This window comes from Giraffa tippelskirchi, chromosome 14 (assembly GCF_054371585.1).
Source record: "Giraffa tippelskirchi isolate mGirTip1 chromosome 14, T2T-mGirTip1v1.2.pri, whole genome shotgun sequence".
NCBI lineage: Eukaryota > Metazoa > Chordata > Mammalia > Artiodactyla > Giraffidae > Giraffa > Giraffa tippelskirchi.
In genome coordinates, this window is record NC_137288.1 from 62839352 (window position 1) to 62857109 (window position 17758).

General features: G+C 40.9%; 1 protein-coding gene across 1 annotated transcript in view; it reads left to right on the plus strand.

Annotated features, from left to right (window-relative positions):
* DCC (DCC netrin 1 receptor) overlaps nucleotides 1-17758 on the plus strand; it is a 1991552-nt gene that overhangs the window by 398887 nt on the left and 1574907 nt on the right. The window contains exon 4 of the mRNA XM_081562140.1: nucleotides 10923-11070. The gene's annotated coding sequence lies outside the window, so the exon portion shown is untranslated. The remainder of the gene's footprint in view (nucleotides 1-10922; nucleotides 11071-17758) is intronic.

Consider the following 17758-nt stretch of genomic DNA (forward strand, 5'->3'; position numbering starts at 1 on the left):
AACCATCTCATCCTCTGTCGTCCCCTTCTCCTCCTGCCCTCAATCTTTCCCAGCATCAGGGTCTTTTCAAATGAGTCAGCTCTTTGCATCAAGTGGCCAAAGTATTGGAGTTTCAGCTTCAACATCAGACCTTCCAATGAACACCCAGGACTTATCTCCTTTAGGATGGACTGATTGGATCTCCTTGCAGCCCAAGTGACTCTCAAGAGTCTTCTCCAACACCACAGTTCAAAAGCATCAATTCTCCGGCACTCAGCTTTCTTTATAGTCCAACTCTCACATCCATACATGACCACTGGAAAAATATAGCCTTGACTAGACAGACCTTTGTTGACAAAGTATTGTCTCTGCTTTTCAATATGCTGTCTAGGTTGGTCATAATTTTCCTTCCAAGGAGTAAGTGTCTTTTAATTTCATGGCTGCAATCACCATCTTCAGTGATTTTGAGAACCCCATGAACAGTATGAAAAGGGTGCTATTAAATAATTTCTAATGCACAGAGCAGTACCCTGTAACAAAGAATTATCCAGCCCCAAAAGTGAATAATGCCAAGGCTGAGAAGCTGGATCTGGAACAATCCCCTCACTTCACAGGAAGATAAAGAGACTTAATACATGGCACCATTGCCAGTTAGAGCTACAGCTAGAAAATCTTGATTCACAAGCTGGGTGCTCTTATTTCTAGTATCCCCGGTGTGGGTTTTGTAACCCACATGATTATTTCCAAAGTGCTGGCATGAACTTGAATCAAATGTGCTACTTTAAAAAAGAAAAGGAACTCTGCCTATAACATTTTCTCTGCTGAATCTATAAACTATACAACCCCATAATTGCTTTCTTCTCTACTTCCATTGAAAGTGTTCTTAGGAATAATAAGTTGATATCTGCTAAGTGCTTTGAGCTCCTTTTGAAAGAGGTGATAAAAACTTCTCTAAATTATTTTTATCACCTCCATAAAATTTAAAAGCAAAGTATCATTCCTTCTCAAAAGCGGGTCTTACCCTGATTTTCCTAAATTATAACCTCTGATTAGCTATTGAAACTCCTTGATTACAGGCTGACATTGTGTTATCTGGGGAATCATACCAGTTAAATCTGTGAAAAAAATTGATTGTAGCCTGACAAGACCGTGAACTATTGTAGTTTGGAACAGAGCTTCAAAATGCTGCAATAAATTTGCCGCTTAAGTTCACCTGGTTTCAAATATGAGGTCAGTGCTATGGCTTTATGTATTGATTAATCCTGTCAGTTTGATTTATTTACTTCCTAATAACCAAGAAGGATTTGTAAGGATTTATCACTTCATGGAAAACTCTCACACTGGAAGGAAACTTGAGGAGTTTTCATAGTTTCTGCGCTCATCCTCAGGGGGAACCACAACCTGATGAATTCCACATACCATTACCATCACTTGCCCATGAAAATTCTCCCATGTCTTCAAGGATGATCAAATTGAAGCCAATTTTTAAGTGACCTTCATCATAAGAGTTGACTGTTCTCTCTGAATAGAGGAAGTGAGAAGTAACCAGAAGAAGTGACTTATTTTGGAAGTTAGTTAATGATGACCTGTGTCCTAACCTCTGGTCCAAGAGATGCTATGTAATGAATAGGGGTTCAATCGAAAGACTTGTGTGTGTGCTCAGGCAAGATGATCGCAGAGAAAGATGGTCAATAAGGTCATCTTGCCTCTGTCAACCCTCAAGTGAACAGATCATTATGGGAAAGCAATTGTTCCTCCTTCTCACAGTCCCTGGGGCCTGCTTAGCTAAGGTTGTCCGTCCACATACTCCAGTGGCAGCTCCAGATTTTCCACTTATCAGACCAGCAGAAGAGGCAATTGTGTGGGAAGACTAGCACCTAGGGGACTTGGGTGGGGGAAGTTGCATTTGTTCAGCAAGCATGAGGTTTTATTTAGATTGTACGCTTCTCAGGGAATGGCCTCGGAAATCCAATGGTGATTATGGAGGGGCTAAGCCCCCCAGTTTGCCTCTTAGTTCAGCTACTGTGGTTCACATGTTTGAACACGCAACTGAGACCTGCTAAGATATGAGTGGTTGCAGAGAGCAGGCGGCAGGGCAGGGGGTTGACATATTAGAAGCTGTTCTCGTTACAGGTTGTTATAAACTGTAGATGATTGATTCAGGGCCTTATTATAATTCCCTGAGTGTTGGAGCTCTGTCTCCTTTATTGCCTTTTCGCCTTCGTCCCAACACTTCAACTTGGACATTCTCCATGATTATGGATTTCTATGGCCCTCTGCTCTGCTTCCCTTACGCTCACCTTGGAGATATCATTTATTAGGCTATAATACCTCATCTCAGATCAGGTGATCCCCAGTTTGCATCTCTAGTCTTTTTCACTTATACAGCCCCAATCACTTACTAAATGCATCCACCCGCATGCTCTCTAAGCATCTTAATTAAATTCAGTGTCTCTGAAGCCCCCAAATCACCCCTCTACAGTGAGATCTCTTTCTAAGCTGAAGCTTGATCTGAAGCTTGAGCTATCTTGTATTTTCTCAATTTTCTTGGCTCCCCAAGTCTGATTTTATTGACTGTTACTTTCTTGAATCTATCAGTATGGTCCTTTTCCACTTCCATTTCCTGATTAAGCTTCACATCACTTAATATTATATAGGACTGTAGCTTCTGGGCCTCAGGCTCTGTCCTCTTAGCCAATCTAACTGACAGTCATAAGGAAGTTCCTAAAATGCCACTTGGGAAGAATCTTTTGAGTAAATATTCAAGGAATAGTAAGTGTCTCTGTGCACTACCAGGTACCTTGTTTGCTATGGAATGATAAACAGAAGAGACGTTGTCTCCACTTTCACTGATTTTAATGTAGGGAAGAGGCAGACAGCCCGAGGTTTAAAAGGTAAATTTATATTTGATAGTTTTAATGTCATGGGCGCTATGAAAAGCGAAACACATCAGAATAAGAGGGAGTATCTGGGCCCAAAGGTGATGACATTTAAGGAGAGGGCAGAGTGGAGAAGAGCCCAGCTATGACCTGTGGTTCCATTTCTATTAATTTGAGTTGAAATTTGTCTAAAACAAAGTCATTATTTTTCAGATAGATTTTTCATTGCTCTCTTTATAGACCCATATGCCATTCCAAATAGCCCATATGTTTTTATGGAATGAAATGTTCTTTAAATTTACAGTGCTTTACAATTTTCGAAAGTTTCACACACATGATTTCATATAATCCCACAATATGCCTTCATTCCCCTGCCCCTTATTGCTACTGCCTCTTTCCTCTCCCCACTGGTATCCACTGGTTTGTTCTCTATATCTGTGAATCTGCTTATATTTTGTTTTATTCACTAATTTGTTGTATTTTTTAGATTCCATATATAAGTGATATCATATAGTATCTTTCTCTTTCTGATTTATTTCAGTTAGCATAATGCCCTCCAATCCCATCTATGTTGCTGCAAATGGCCTAATTTCATTCTTTTTTAATGATTCTTATTCCCTTGTGTGTGTGTGTGTATGTAGGTGTGTGTATGTGTGTGTATATATACGTATGCATGTATGTATGTCACATTTTCTTTCTTCATTCTTCTGTTGATGGCAGCTTAGGTTGCTTCTGTACCTTGGCAATTGTAAACAGGGCCGCTGTGAATAGTGGAGTGCATGTATCTTTTTCAATTAGCGTTTTTGTTAGCTTGTTTCTTCTCTACCAGGAGGGGAATTGCTGAGTCATGCTGTAGTTGTAGTTTGGGTGTTTGGGGAAACCTCCATGTCGTTTTCCACAATGGCTGCACCAATTTACATTCCCGCCTACAGTGTAAGAGGGTTCCCTATTCTCCACATCCTCGCCAACACTTGTTAATTTGTGTTCTTTTTGATAATAGCCATTCTGACAGGTATGAGGTGACATGTTATTGTGGTTTTGATTTGCATTTACCTGAGAGTTAGTGATGCTGAGATCTTTTCATATGCCTGTTGCTAAATATCCTGTATGTTGGTGTTGAATTCTGCCTTGTGCAGTCCCATCTGTATCTTTGGCATGCATTTATCTTTGTGGATCCTTTGCTGTTCCCCATCTCTTTCTAGTATGATCATGTCGATCTTTTAATGGAGAGCCAAAACTTAACTGCTTCATGAGGAATTCATCGGTCTTCTTAGCTGGAAATTGTCTATTCATTCTCTGGACTGCTGCTGAATCATCACAATCATCATTATCATCATTAGTATTACTGTATTATTATTATTGAATCTCCTGCTTAACACCTTACACTCCAGTATGCAGCAATTATTTCAGTGCATGCTTTGCATTCAAACAAACAAGTTCATACTCCTGTGTACTCTGAGATTGTCCAAAACAGTGTCTTGATTTATGTAAGCATCTAAGGATCAGTTGTTGAATTAATAAATAAGCTATCTTTAAAAAAGATACCAAACAGAATCACATCCAGTGATTGTCATAGCAAAGGAACACATTCTGGTCTTCTCTAGATTCTTAATACTTTGCACACTGTCTACCATATGAGATGTTCAATAACTGTTTGTTGAACTAAAAGTCCAAAAATAGAAAGCACCAACAAGGGAACTGGAGCTCATATCTGCTAATCCTTGAGTTCCCTCAAGCCCTGGACTAAGAGTTTGCCAACCACAGAACATCTTGACTCAGATAATTTCATTTCTTTTTCCCCTATTTTTTTTCCACTATGCATCAGTATATCATTGCAAGGAAACAACCAGATGCCACAAATTTGTCCTGACTTCCTCTTCATGTTGGTGACACTTTATCTCCTGTATATTATAAAATATTTAACTCTTTTCTGAAAATTGCACATATAAACATATTATCATTTTTAATCCTTTAGAGTTATGGCTCTTGCTGTGGCACAGCTAGCCCCTCTGGCTTCCATGGCTGTGTTCTTTCCTTTCCTTCAAAGCCAAGACAGATAAAATGATCCTCCGCAGATGCCGTTCTGAATGTATGTTCATCGGCAAAGATGGTATACAGAAACAAGATGGCAAAGAGGCAGTGCCATAAGAGTCGGTCAGAGGTGCTAATGACCAACAGTGGGGCTGCTTCCATAGGGCTATAGCATGAGATCTTATGACAGGTAACAAAGTGCTGGGTTACAGGAGGCAAAACCCCGTATCCATGGAGGAAATACCTAATGACAAAAGCAACAGCAGAAGGAAGAAAGGAATGAAGGGAGGGAGGGAGATTTTTATTTGAATCTCACTTATAGTGACTCAAGCATGAAAGACACTCCCCAGTTAAATTAGTCAAGATTGTAGTCCTCATTATTAAAAGAGAAAATTGAGCCATTAAGATAATTATTCTAAAACGCATATGTTGATGATAATAAGATATGTTTTATTGCTTCTCTCTTTCGGGTTATTGAAGTCCCTTAAGAACCATTATCTTATTAAGTCTTATTATATGGTTATAAGGTTAGGGTTGGGAAAATCAGCCCAGGAGATAAGGACAGAGATTTGTGTGAATTACTGTGGGCCACCCTGCAACAGAAATTAATTGCAGAATTTATACTAGATTTCCAAGCCATCCATTCTTGAACTAAGGAAATTTCCTTTGTGTAAAGAGGAATCTTTATCTTGACTTACGTGTGAGCTATTGGATGACACATTTGAATCAACCTAAAGTGCCTCATTTAGAATTCTTACATCTCTGTTTATTTCTTTGTGTCTCAGAATTATAAAAAAACAAAACTCTCAAACATCAGCAAGAACAGCTAAAATATTTTGCCTCAAATAAGCCAGAATATGACAAGAAAAAGTTTAAGCCAGGTGGATTATTTCCCTTGAAAATCTTTAGTTTGTATTAAGAAGAATGTCATCCCCCAAGGAGAATGTCTCCCTTACATCTCATAAGATAGTATGTTCGGACTTGCAAGTAGCTCCTCTTTTTGTTTGCCATGATCTCTTTATTTTTTCCCTTTTGAGGGGAGAGATGCTCATAAATATCTCAGTGGTCTACTGGTATATTTTCTGCTTTAATTTTATTTCCCTTGCCTTCATTACATTCCTGTAGAAATAAACCACTGTGTTCTTCATGGCTCCCTGTTTCTCCTTGCCTTATTATATAAGCTATCTGCCCTTTGAAGTGGTTGAATTAATCAATTGCACTCTGATTCTACCTTTCCAGGGTTAAGGAGATGTTGATTTGACATCTAAAACTTGGGAAAGCCTTTGAGTTCAGATCAAAATCTTTTCCATATCAAATGGACTTGTTGTGCCTGAGATTCCTTGCTACTCTTCCCTCTTGAGGCTATTAACATGGAGAGAGTATCTTTTATAGATAAAAGTCTCCCCTGGCTACCACTGCCTTTCTCCTACCTGAAATCCTAATCTTTCATTTTCGATATCACAGTCAGTTTCAAAGTAACAGCCTGACATATTGTAACCACTTGACATGCTTGAAAAAGATGAAATATATTTTTAGCTGCCTAATTTCATACAACATTTGGAGAAATAGACTTGCTATGGAGACAGTTTATTTCTGTTCTTAACTATAGAAGAGTAAGGAAAAGGAAGTCCTTTTTTGCCAGAGTTTATTTTTTTAAATACCTATACAATTATAAAACTTCAAATTACAATTTGTTTATGAAAATTCACAATAGAATATACCCTCCAAGTCAAGTGTTCTCTGGGAATATAAAAAGGATCCAAAAAGGTGTGTCAATGAGACAGGCAATGAAAGATAATGGATTTGAGGTTGTTGAATGAAGAAAATAAAACATGGTGTTTTCTGAGAATTACAGCTTTTGTAAGCTGTAAGCCTCCTGTCCTCATCATAATTCAACTCTGTCTATTGTCTATGACCTACTATGTGATATTGTGGCCAATATGTGGATATTGAGACATCAAATGGATCACAGAGAGCCACTTTGGGGATCTGAGCCTCTGGATCAGTAAGCTGCTAATGAATCAGTCCTGAATATTCATTGGAAGGACTGATGCTAAAGCTGAAACTCCAATACTTTGGCCACCTGATGTGAAGTACTGACTCATTGGAAAATACCCTGATGCTGGGAAAGATGGAAGGCAGGAAGAGAAGGGGACAACAGAGGATGAGATGGTTGAATGGCATTACCGACTTGATGGATATGAGTTTGAGTAGGCTCTGGGAGTTGGTGAAGGACAGGGAAGGCTGGTGCGCCGCAGTCCATGCGGTTGCAGAGTTGGACACGACTGAGCAACTGAACTGAACTGAATAGGTCTTTAGCAAATGCGACAGTATGGCTCTTCTGAGATCAGATCATCATGTAAAGACAAGAGATCCAAAGTGGAGCCAGAGTAACATAGCTGAAGTCCAAGTGGTCTATGAGAGTAGCCTGCAAATGTACCAGATAGAGCAGGGAAAATAGAACTACGTAAAATAGAACGTGTGCTTCCGAGAAAGAGAGATCTGTATTCAAACTCACTTCATGACTTACTAACTGTGTGAGTAACCTAATCTATTGCCTCTGATGCAACCCCTCTGAATTTTCTAGAAAATCAAATAGCTTTTTAAATGAACAGATTTTTGAGCGAAAGGTCATAATCTCTAACAGAAAGTTTCTGAGTGTAAAGCAAAAGAATCTGTGTTCCAATCAACTCCTTGTGTAATTCTAATGCCAGTCTTGCATTTAGGGTATCCCCACATGTGAATTAGGAATCACCAATGTTACCTCTCTAAGTTTCATTTTGTAAAATGACAATAATAATGTTCAGTACACCATGGGAGTATTATAAATACTGAATAATAAATGTAAAGTGCCTTGCACAATGCCTGCCATATGGAAGATGTACAATGGTGGCTGTGATTAAAAAGGAATTGAGGTAAAGGGATCCCAAATAAAGACTGATGGCATTTAGTCTGAAGCCTGAAACAGTTCTAAGCTAGCAAATGACAGTGGCTATCTCTTGATTTCTGCTCTATTTTATTCAGAGAGAATTTAGGCAGTCATGGTGGTTTAGGCTCATAAAATCAAGTCCCCCAGTACAAAAAAGTCCTCGTGTTCTTCAGTTAACTCCTACCTTTCTTTCTCTCAGTTCAGTTCAGTTCAGTCGCTCAGTCGTGTCCGACTCTCTGCGACCCCATGAATTGCAGCACGCCAGGCCTCTCTGTCCATCACCAACTCCCGGAGTCTACCCAAACCCAAGTTCATCGAGTCGGTGATGCCATCCAACCATCTCATCCTCTGTCGTCCACTTCTCCTCCCACCCCCAATCCTACCCAGCATTAGGGTCTTTTCCAATGAGTCAACCCTTCGCATGAGGTGGCCAAAGTATTGGAGTTTCAGCTTCAACATCAGACCTTCCAATGAACACCCAGGATTGATCTCTTTTAGGATGGATTGATTGGATCTCCTTGCAGTCCAAGAAACTCTCAAAGAGTCTTCTCCAACACCACAGTTCAAAAGCATCAATTCTGCGGCGCTCAGCTTTCTTCACCGTCCAACTCTCACATCCATACATGACCACTGGAAAAACCATAGCCTTGACTAGACGGACTTTTGTTGGCAAAGTAATGTCTCTGCTTTTAAACATGCTATCTAGGTTGGCCATAACCTTCCTTCCAAGGAGTAAGCGTCTTTTAATTTCATGGCTGCAGTCACCATCAGCAGTGATTCTGGAGCCCAAAAAAGTAAAGTCTGACACTGTTTCCACTGTTTCCCCATCTATTTCCCATGGAGCGATGGGACCAGATGCCATGATCTTAGTTTTCTGAACATTGAGCTTTAAGCCAACTTTTTCACTCTCCTCTTTCACCTTCATCAAGAGGCTCTTTAGTTCTTCTTCACTTTCTGCCATAAGGGTGGTGTCATCCGCATATCTGAGGTTATTGATATTTCTCCCGGCAATCTTGATTCCAGCTTGTGTTTCTTCCATCCCAGCGTTTCTCATGATGTACTCTGCATATAAGTTAAATAAGCAGGGTGACAATATACAGCCTTGACGTACTCCTTTTCCTATTTGGAACCAGTCTGTTGTTCCATGTCCAGTTCTAACTGTTGCTTCCTGACCTGCATACAGGTTTCTCAAGAGACAGGTCAGATGGTCTGGTATTCCCATCTCTTTCAGAATTTTCCACAGTTTATTGTGATCCACACAGTCAAAGGCTTTGGCATAGTCAATAAAGCAGAAATAGATGTTTTTCTGGAACTCTCTTGCTTTTTCGATGATCCAGCGGATATTGGCAATTTGATCTCTGGTTCCTCTGCCTTTTCTAAAACCAGCTTGAACACCTGGAAGTTCACGGTTCACGTATTGCTGAAGCCTGGCTTGGAGAATTAGTTACCTGCAACTAATTTTTTTAAGTTCAGATATGGAAAGGATGACTAGCATCATTCCTACCCATGGCATCCAAGCAAGCCTTAGGTCTCAGCATCCCCTATGTCCAAAGAGACTGAAAGGAAAGGGAAAGGGAAGTCGCTCAGTCGTGTCTGACTCTTTGCGACCCCGTGGACTGTAGTTTACCAGGCTCCTCCGTCCATGGGATTCTCCAGGCAAGAATACTGGAGTGGTTTGCCATTTCCTTCTCCAGGGGTTGACCACATTCTGCTTTGACCTTCGCTTTGCGGTCCTCCTGATTAGCACACTTTCTTCTCGGACTCAGACCCACATGCTTGACAAGATCTGTGAAACCTGGCAGGAGACAGCATTACCAAAAAATGATCTGTTTTTGGCCAAATTGATATCAATATAACCCAGCTATTTCTCACTCCTTTCTCCTGTGTGTGTGTGTATGTGTGTGTGTGCACATGCATGCATGCATGTGCTAATTCTAGTTTACTTCAGGCCATTTCTTAAGAGTTTCTCATGAATGAAAAGATTGTGTAGTAATACCGTGGATGCTCCTGACACTGTGAACCAAGTGGTCAGTTGAGACTGATCTTTGTAGTTAAAAGTAGTGTCACCAACACTTACAACGAGCTGGACACTGACTGTGTATTTTATATGCATCTTTTTCATTAGTTATTTTTTACTTGAGCTTAGTTGTCTGAGATCCGGTTTCAACATTAATCTGCTATAGAAGAAAGTCATTATTCATGGATCCTCACTCAGGAAAGGAGGACAGGTGGAATTTGTTCTTAAAGTTGTAAAACAACTTTGAGTTACTTGGCCTACAAGTGTTTGTTTCTTCAAATTTTATCACATCGTAGCATTTCCCAAAAGGATTGGTACCTTGCTTTCCTTTTTTTTCTGCTAATAAGATATAAAACCAGTGGGTGGTCCAATTTGATTATACACAAGGGATTTTGATTTAAAATGAGAATTGAATATGAAGGTTCAGAGTTCCATAATGTGGTAACTATGGCTTACCTAGTAAATATATCTTCCCTTGGATTATGAAGAGCCATTTAAGGTAGGGGAATCGTAACATGTAGAAAATGACAGTAAGTTGTTTCAGTGGGACATAGATTCCAATTATGTTATTTTCTAGATTGGAAGGAGGAAAAGAAAAAAAAATAATAGAGGGACCAAAACATTTGCGTAGTCTACCAATAAAACTTACTTTATTATCACATCTCTGCATAAATTTTTTCAACATACTGTGTCCAAACGCTAAACCTAGGCCCAGTCTTTCACTCAAGTTCAGGTTCTATTGATGGACAGGATGAATCCTCCCTTTGAGCTAGACTTGGCCACTCACCATGCCCTGAATATACTATATCCTGTCTCTCCTCTGGAACTTTGCTTATCTATTTCTTCCCAGCCTCTGGGACTCCTTCCCAAGGTACCTCCAATTCATGGTGATTTCTCTGTTATGGGAGATTTGAAAGGGTAATTCTCACTTTCTAACTCCTCTCTTAAGCCTGAGTTTGGCAGCTGGGACTGCCAAGTACATGTTGTAAGCCCTTGGAGGACAAAAACTGTCTCTTTTCATCGCCCCATCCCCCTCCATAACACCTAGTACATAATATGATTCTCACTAAATCCTTTTTGCTTACAGGTGCCCTCTACTGCAGTAGAAGACTTGCTGTGCTTCTGTATGTTACCCTCAGGTCACATTACTGGGGACCGCGTTTCCCACTTTCAGCCATTATAAAGCCATGGTTTCCAGCAGCCCTTCTCTGCACTCCTGCAGTTATTTTGCAAAGGTATATTATCTCGACAAGAGAGCTGATCCAGTGGTTCAGACTATTATTTAAACAGTCATTAATTGAACACTGAAGTGTTCTGCTCACCTATGATTGTATAGGGAACTATAAATATATGTGCAGTTGTGTAATTATCTCCACCAACGCTACCTCTCAAAATGGCTAATTATCACAAACATATGAAATGCAAATGCTATCTCTAGATGCTATTCAAAAGGACCCATGCAGGTACTGTAATTCTATTAGAATATCAACTGTGATTTCAGTACCTGACTTGCTACTTTTCCAGGAACTTGTGACTCTGGCTTACCCTCCAAGACACTGGTATTGGACCTATAATTTTGATAACTAATTCCTGCTTTGAAAACTAGTTTTGAACAGCTGGGTTTCCTGATCAGGAACGCCTGTCTTCTCATGCCTGAGTTCATACACCTATAGTATTCACTGCTTCAAAGTCTTAGATCTGACCACTAGCTGTGCGACTTAGGAAAAATTACTTTTATTTTCTACTTTATAAAATGGAGCTAATACAATGCTTACATGGATGTTGTGAGAATTAATTGAATATTATACATGCTCAGCCTATGCTCTCTTCTTATTTTATATTCTCAACCTACCTATTCTTTTAGCTATTGGCCTTAATATGCTAGATCAGAGGTCCTCAACCCCCGGCCATGGACCTGTACTGGTTCCTGTCAGGAATTGGGCCACACAGCAGGAAGTGAGGGGTGGGCTGGTGAAAGAAGCTTCATCTGCCGTTCCCCACAGCTCCCCATGGCTGGCATTACCGCCTAAACCATCACTCACATTATCCTCCACCCTATGGAAAAATTATCTTCCACAAAACCAGTCCCTGGTGCCAAAACTTTGGGGACTGCTCTGCTAAACCTCAAATTCATTCTTCCTTGCTCCCCCTTCATGCGTATTCCCAGACCAAGTAACAGGCATAGATGAGACCAGGGACCAAACACACCCCAAATGTGACATAGCATGTCACATAGTGCTTTTTAAAATAATCCTTGTTATGCCATAGTATTGGTGGTGTAGTCACTCAGTTGTGTCTGACTCTTGCCACCTCATGGACTGTAGCCCACCATGCTCCTCTGTCCATGGGATTTTCCAGGCAAGAATACTGGAGTGGGTCGCTATTTCCTTCTCCAGGGCATCTTCCTGACCCAGGGATGGAACCCAGGTCTCCTGCGTTGTAGGTGGTCTCCTGCATTGCAGGCAGATGCTTTACCGACTGAGCTACCAGGGAAACCCCTGTTATGCCATAAACCAGCACAGTCATTTTGGAAAAGAAAGTGTACCATTGTGGCTAGAACATAGAAACCAAGGAGAGAGCAAGATATAAACTGAGGCTGGAAAACTAAACAAGAATCGGATTGTCATGGTGAGGAGCTCTATTCCTCGAGGTTCTGCAGTTGATTTCTTTCTCTGCTGCCCCCCTTCCTTGGAGGGCTTATTCTCTCCCAGTATGTCAGATGCCATCTCTGTGATTCACTGTGCTGTGCTATGCTTAGTCACTCGGCCATGTCTGACTCTTTGTGACTCTGTGACTGTAGCTCACCAGGCTCCTCTGTCCATGGGATTCTCCAGCCAAGAATACTGGAGTGGGTTGACACGTCCTCCTCCAGCAGATCTTCCCAACCCAGGGATTGAGCCTAGGTCTCCTGCATTGCAGTTGGATTCTTTACCCTCTGAGCCTCCAGAGAGCCCCTGTGATACACTAGTTGACCCAGACGGACCGTAGGATTCCAGAAATGCACTTCTATATGCTTTGTGTTTGTACCAAGAATTAGACTCCTTACCATCATCTCCTTCTCCATGTGTTTCTCTTTCCCATCCTCTCAGATACTGAGCCCATACCCTGAATCTTCATATAGTTCAACGTTTATTCATCTAAAATGTATTTATTTTTGAGTTTCTACAAATACTGTGCTGGAAATTCACAAAGGGAGAGATAATACAGTTCCTGCCTCTTGGAGTTTACATTTTATTTGGGAAATAATCATAGGAATATCATGTTTCTTGGGTTTTCTCCAACAGTTTTCTTTTTACTATTAATTCTTTTCTCCTTGACTGCTTCTGCCTCATCTCACCATTTTTTAAGTTTGGAGTGTCCTGAGACATGGTCCATGGGCCTCTCCTCTGGCTCTTAAATTTATATTACTGTCCTGGATTTCTGCTCTGAACTCCAGATTGGAAACAGGAGCCTTCTCCTTATCATCTCTACTTGAAAGTCTAATGGGTATCTTGTGTGTCACCTTTGTGAGGGCTTGAAAAAAGTACCCACTAGTGATTTGACTCACCTCCAAAGTAGAGTTGAAACCCCCTTTCATGAAAGTGGACTGACCTAGTGTCTCACTTCTAATGAATTTAATGCAGGAGAGATGATGCTGTGAGCCTCCTGAGACGAGTTTGGAAAAGCTAATGAGCTTTACAAGCTTATGCCTGGTATACCCTCTCCTTAATATACACAGCTTGGGAGTCTTGAATTGATGTGTAAGAAGTCTGGCTACCCTGAAGCTGCAGTCCGATAGGGACCACCCGGTGATAGAGATCAGAGACCCCAACTCTTCCAGCCCCTAGTTGCTGGAGTCTTGCCAGCATCAACCCCTAGATGTGTTGAGAGAGCAAGCTTTTAGGAGATTCCAGCACTGCCTTCAAGCCATTTTAGCTGATGCCAAGTGGGGCAAAGATGGGCTGTTCTCCCAAGTTCTGCCCAAGCCGCAGATATACGAGCCATGTCAGCAAAGTTGTTGTCATAAGCCATTGAAGTTTGAGGTGGCTTGTTTTGCAGCTGCCCTAGCTGGAATACTGTCTAAAGTGAAAGTCCTTCTCACCTGTTTTTTGTTCACTTTTTCTGCCTTGATTAGTAGCACATCTATCCTCCCACATACTCAGGCCAAAGTTTTGTGAAGGTCAATTTTTTTTTCTCTTTCTCTCATATCCTTCATCTGGTCAATCAGAATATTCTGTTGTCTTGACATTCATAGAGAGCCAGAATTTGACTATTTCCCAGCACACCCACCACGATCAAGACATCGTCAATTTTTTTGGTATGGGATATGCCAATCATCTAGCTTTGCTACATTCACAGCCTCAGGTGTTTGCCCCTCCTTGTATCCATGCTCTTCTCATGTGACTTTGAAGCTGCTCTCACCTAGAGGTGGAGAAGACTTCTCTGCTCTTTGATCGTGAGTTCAGCCATGGGATTTGTTTTGACAAATGGGAGGCAAGCAGAGGACTCTTGTCCATTTTGTCACTATTGCTTCTCTTTGATTGCTTTAAGTACCAGCCTGGGTTCCCTCACTGGAGAATAAAAAAGCATGTGCCCCAGAGCCAAATCACTGCAGTTACCCACACTGAGTCCATTCTGTATCAATAAAGCTGCCTGGCCAACCTGAAGCTGACCGCAGGCAAGCATGAGCTCAGCTGTGACCAGAGGAGCTGCCCCGCTAACCCCTGGCTCATGTTTACTTACTATTTTAAGCCAGTGTGTTTGTGGTTTATGATGTGGTCCTTTTATTTTTTTTGTGGCAAAGCATGGCTTATGCAGAAATTGGTGCCAGGATTGAGTCGTTAAAGTCAGTGACATTTATTTTAGTTTTTATCTCTGGAAATGGGCAAAGGGCTGGAAAAATGTCAAGGAAAGAGCTACAGGAAACTGTGAAAATGGGAGGCATTCTATATAATTATGAAAACGTTTGGAAAGCAATCTCCTGTGGTAACATGGAAGATGAAAAAATGTAACTAATAATCTTTCAGATGTGGACAAAGAGATCTCCAGGTCAAATAGAGAGTGTCACCTGACTTTTACTAGCTGTATAAGATACATTACTTCAAGGAAGAGATGAACTCTAAAAAAATTTTGAAATTTGAAAAAAGGATTTAAAGAGATTACATATACTTAGTGCCTAGAATAGTGCTTGGCACTCAGTAGGTGCTCAGTAAATATTTGTGGAAAGAATTATTTACCATTACACCAAGTGTTATGAATAAGAAATATAGAGCTCCATGAGAATCTGTAATACAAAAACAATTATATCCTTAATCTACTTTCAGGGGCATTTGAATTAGGATTTAGGCTTACTTTATAACCATTAAAATATAATGGGGTCCTTGAAGAGGAAAAGTTAAAATTTTACAGAACCTCCTGTTTGTTCTGCCTTTGTAACTCAGCTTGCTCCTTGCAAAAGTCTGGGTCACGTAGGTCATGTAAAGTGGGGACTTGGAAAGTGGGGACTCACAATACTAGGAGCTGGAGCTTATCTCACTCACCCTTGTCCTGCTCGTTGCAATTGCCCAGCCTCTGCAAACCTGCTTAATCATGTCTGTCCGTGTAAAGGTCAGGCATCCCCCTCCCCGCCTTGAGCACTGTTCCTACGTGCAAGAAACCCATTAGTTTAAACCAGCCTATTAACAGCTAGTGTTGCCCACTATAATCTGTCTATAAACTTTGTAACCCATTTGTTCAGGGCTCAGAACTTGGGGTGTTAACTCCTCTGGGCCCGCCAGTGTGATAAACCTGAGTTCTCCAACTCTCCGAGTGTGATGCTTGGTTCTCGATTACTGGTTTCTGCAATACCCTGACATGAATGTTGAGCAACTCTGCGGTTAAGGCACCCTTCCTAAAGTCAGTCACGTGATGCTTCTTAGAAATCTCTGTACATATTTCCTGCTCATATAGATCCTTTTTGGCCATAATTCTCAACTGTATCACCATGTCTGATTTTGCAAATATAATTCCAGGCAGACATCAGAATCCAGAAATACTAAGATACCTCAAAATGACACCCGACTAGCTCTTGGTATGCAAGAATGGTTTTCTTCCATCGTCTGTGGTTCACAGAATTGATTTTCTACTGATTGTCTGCTGTCAATTTCTAACTGATTGTCTACTCTGACCCTTAGGTTTAATTGTAAGCAGATCTTCACCTAGATTTTGGCCTTTACCTCTTTGGCATCTTCAGTGCTTCTCATATTTTCCCTCCTCTGTTTGTTTCTCTTCACCTTTCCAATTTACTAAAAGAATTTGAATTCTGTTCTTGTCTCCAAAATGCTGCTTCCTTCCCGAGTGCTTGGTGCTATCTGCACCCTTGATGAGCCTGTCCTCTTCCAGCAGGAAAAAACATCATTCAGCAACACTGGGCGAAGATTGACCCCTGCCAGCATTGGCTACTATGTCCCTCAGGCTGGTCTTCATTCAACAGGAGGCTCTCTGCATCGTCCCTAGGGCCAAAACATAACTGCGAAATAAGTATTTTCCCCAGTCCTTCAGATACACGTTTATTTAGGGTAGAACAATTTTAACAAGCTTGGTCTCTAGGGATATAGTTTGAAAACTGCTTATTATGTGGATTTTGCTTTGCAAGTGAACCAAAAGCTAGTGGAATCCCACCTACTGAGCAGGCTTCCTGGTCTGTAAAAGAAACCCTTAGCTTCAAAGCATTGCTTCAATTTATAAACAATTGCAGCTCCAATTGCCTGGATCAACTCTGAAGCTTGTCTCACAGTATCAGATTTCTAGCCAAATACAGGCTAGTCTCATCACCCTCTCAACCAATTTAGCAAATGTTCCCATGAGTCCTGAAGAGTCAGAAGTCATTAGTGAGACCCTGAATTTAAGGTGTGCTGCTGCTGCTAAGTCGCTTCAGTCGTGTCCGACTCTGTGCGACCCCATAGACGGCAGCCCACCAGGCTCCCCCGTCCCTGGGAGGAGGATACGTCATCTGTCTAACTTTAATACACAGACAAAACTAGAATACCACAAAGCACATGACTCCCTTCAACATAGCCACAGTGGGAGACTTGGATGCCTATCCCGAGGGCTGAATTTATTTTAAACCTTCTCTCTCTCTGTCTCTAGTATTTTCTTTCTAAGTTTTGAAGGTAATACTTGTATATGGCAAAAAAATTACAAATTACAACATAATGAAAAGTAAAGCTTTCTTCAGTAAAGTAAAAGTAAAGTAAAGTTAAAGTAAAGCTCTCCTCAGACCTTCAGTCCCCTCTCCAGAGACAAATACTGCTAAGAATTTCATGTATCCTTTCCAGAAACTTCACATGCATTTGCAAGCACTTTGCTTTATTGTGGAGAAGACCATCCACAATTCTGCACATTGCCATTATCCCTTAACATGTTTGACATCTTGCCATCACCAGTATATGGGATGGACTTCATAATAATGATGCTGTCAAGCGGTTCATTGTCTACATGTAACACACTTTATTTAACTAACAGGCAGGTGCATTGTTTTAGTCTTTCCCAACTAGAAAAAAAAGTGCTATCATGGATATTCTTGCAGTTTCATATTTGCATACATATTAAACTCTATTTCTGAGAAATTCTTATCAGAAGTTCTCATGGCTTAAAAATGATACCAGGGGCTTCCCTCATGGTCCAGTGGTTAAGACTCCATACTTCCACTTTAGGGGGTACAGGCTCAATCCCTGGTTGGGTAACTAAGATCGCACAGCAGAACCCCAAAAAAAATTTTTTTAAGTGACACAAGCATTTAACAAGTTGATAGAGGCTGTTAAGAGGTTACCACAATTAGTACTCTCCCCAAAATGCATGAGACTAGCAGGGTCATCATACTTTCAACAACATTGTGTATTATTAGGCTTTTTTACATTTGTCAGTGTGACTGGTGAAAATGATATTTCAGCTTCAAAAATGAGT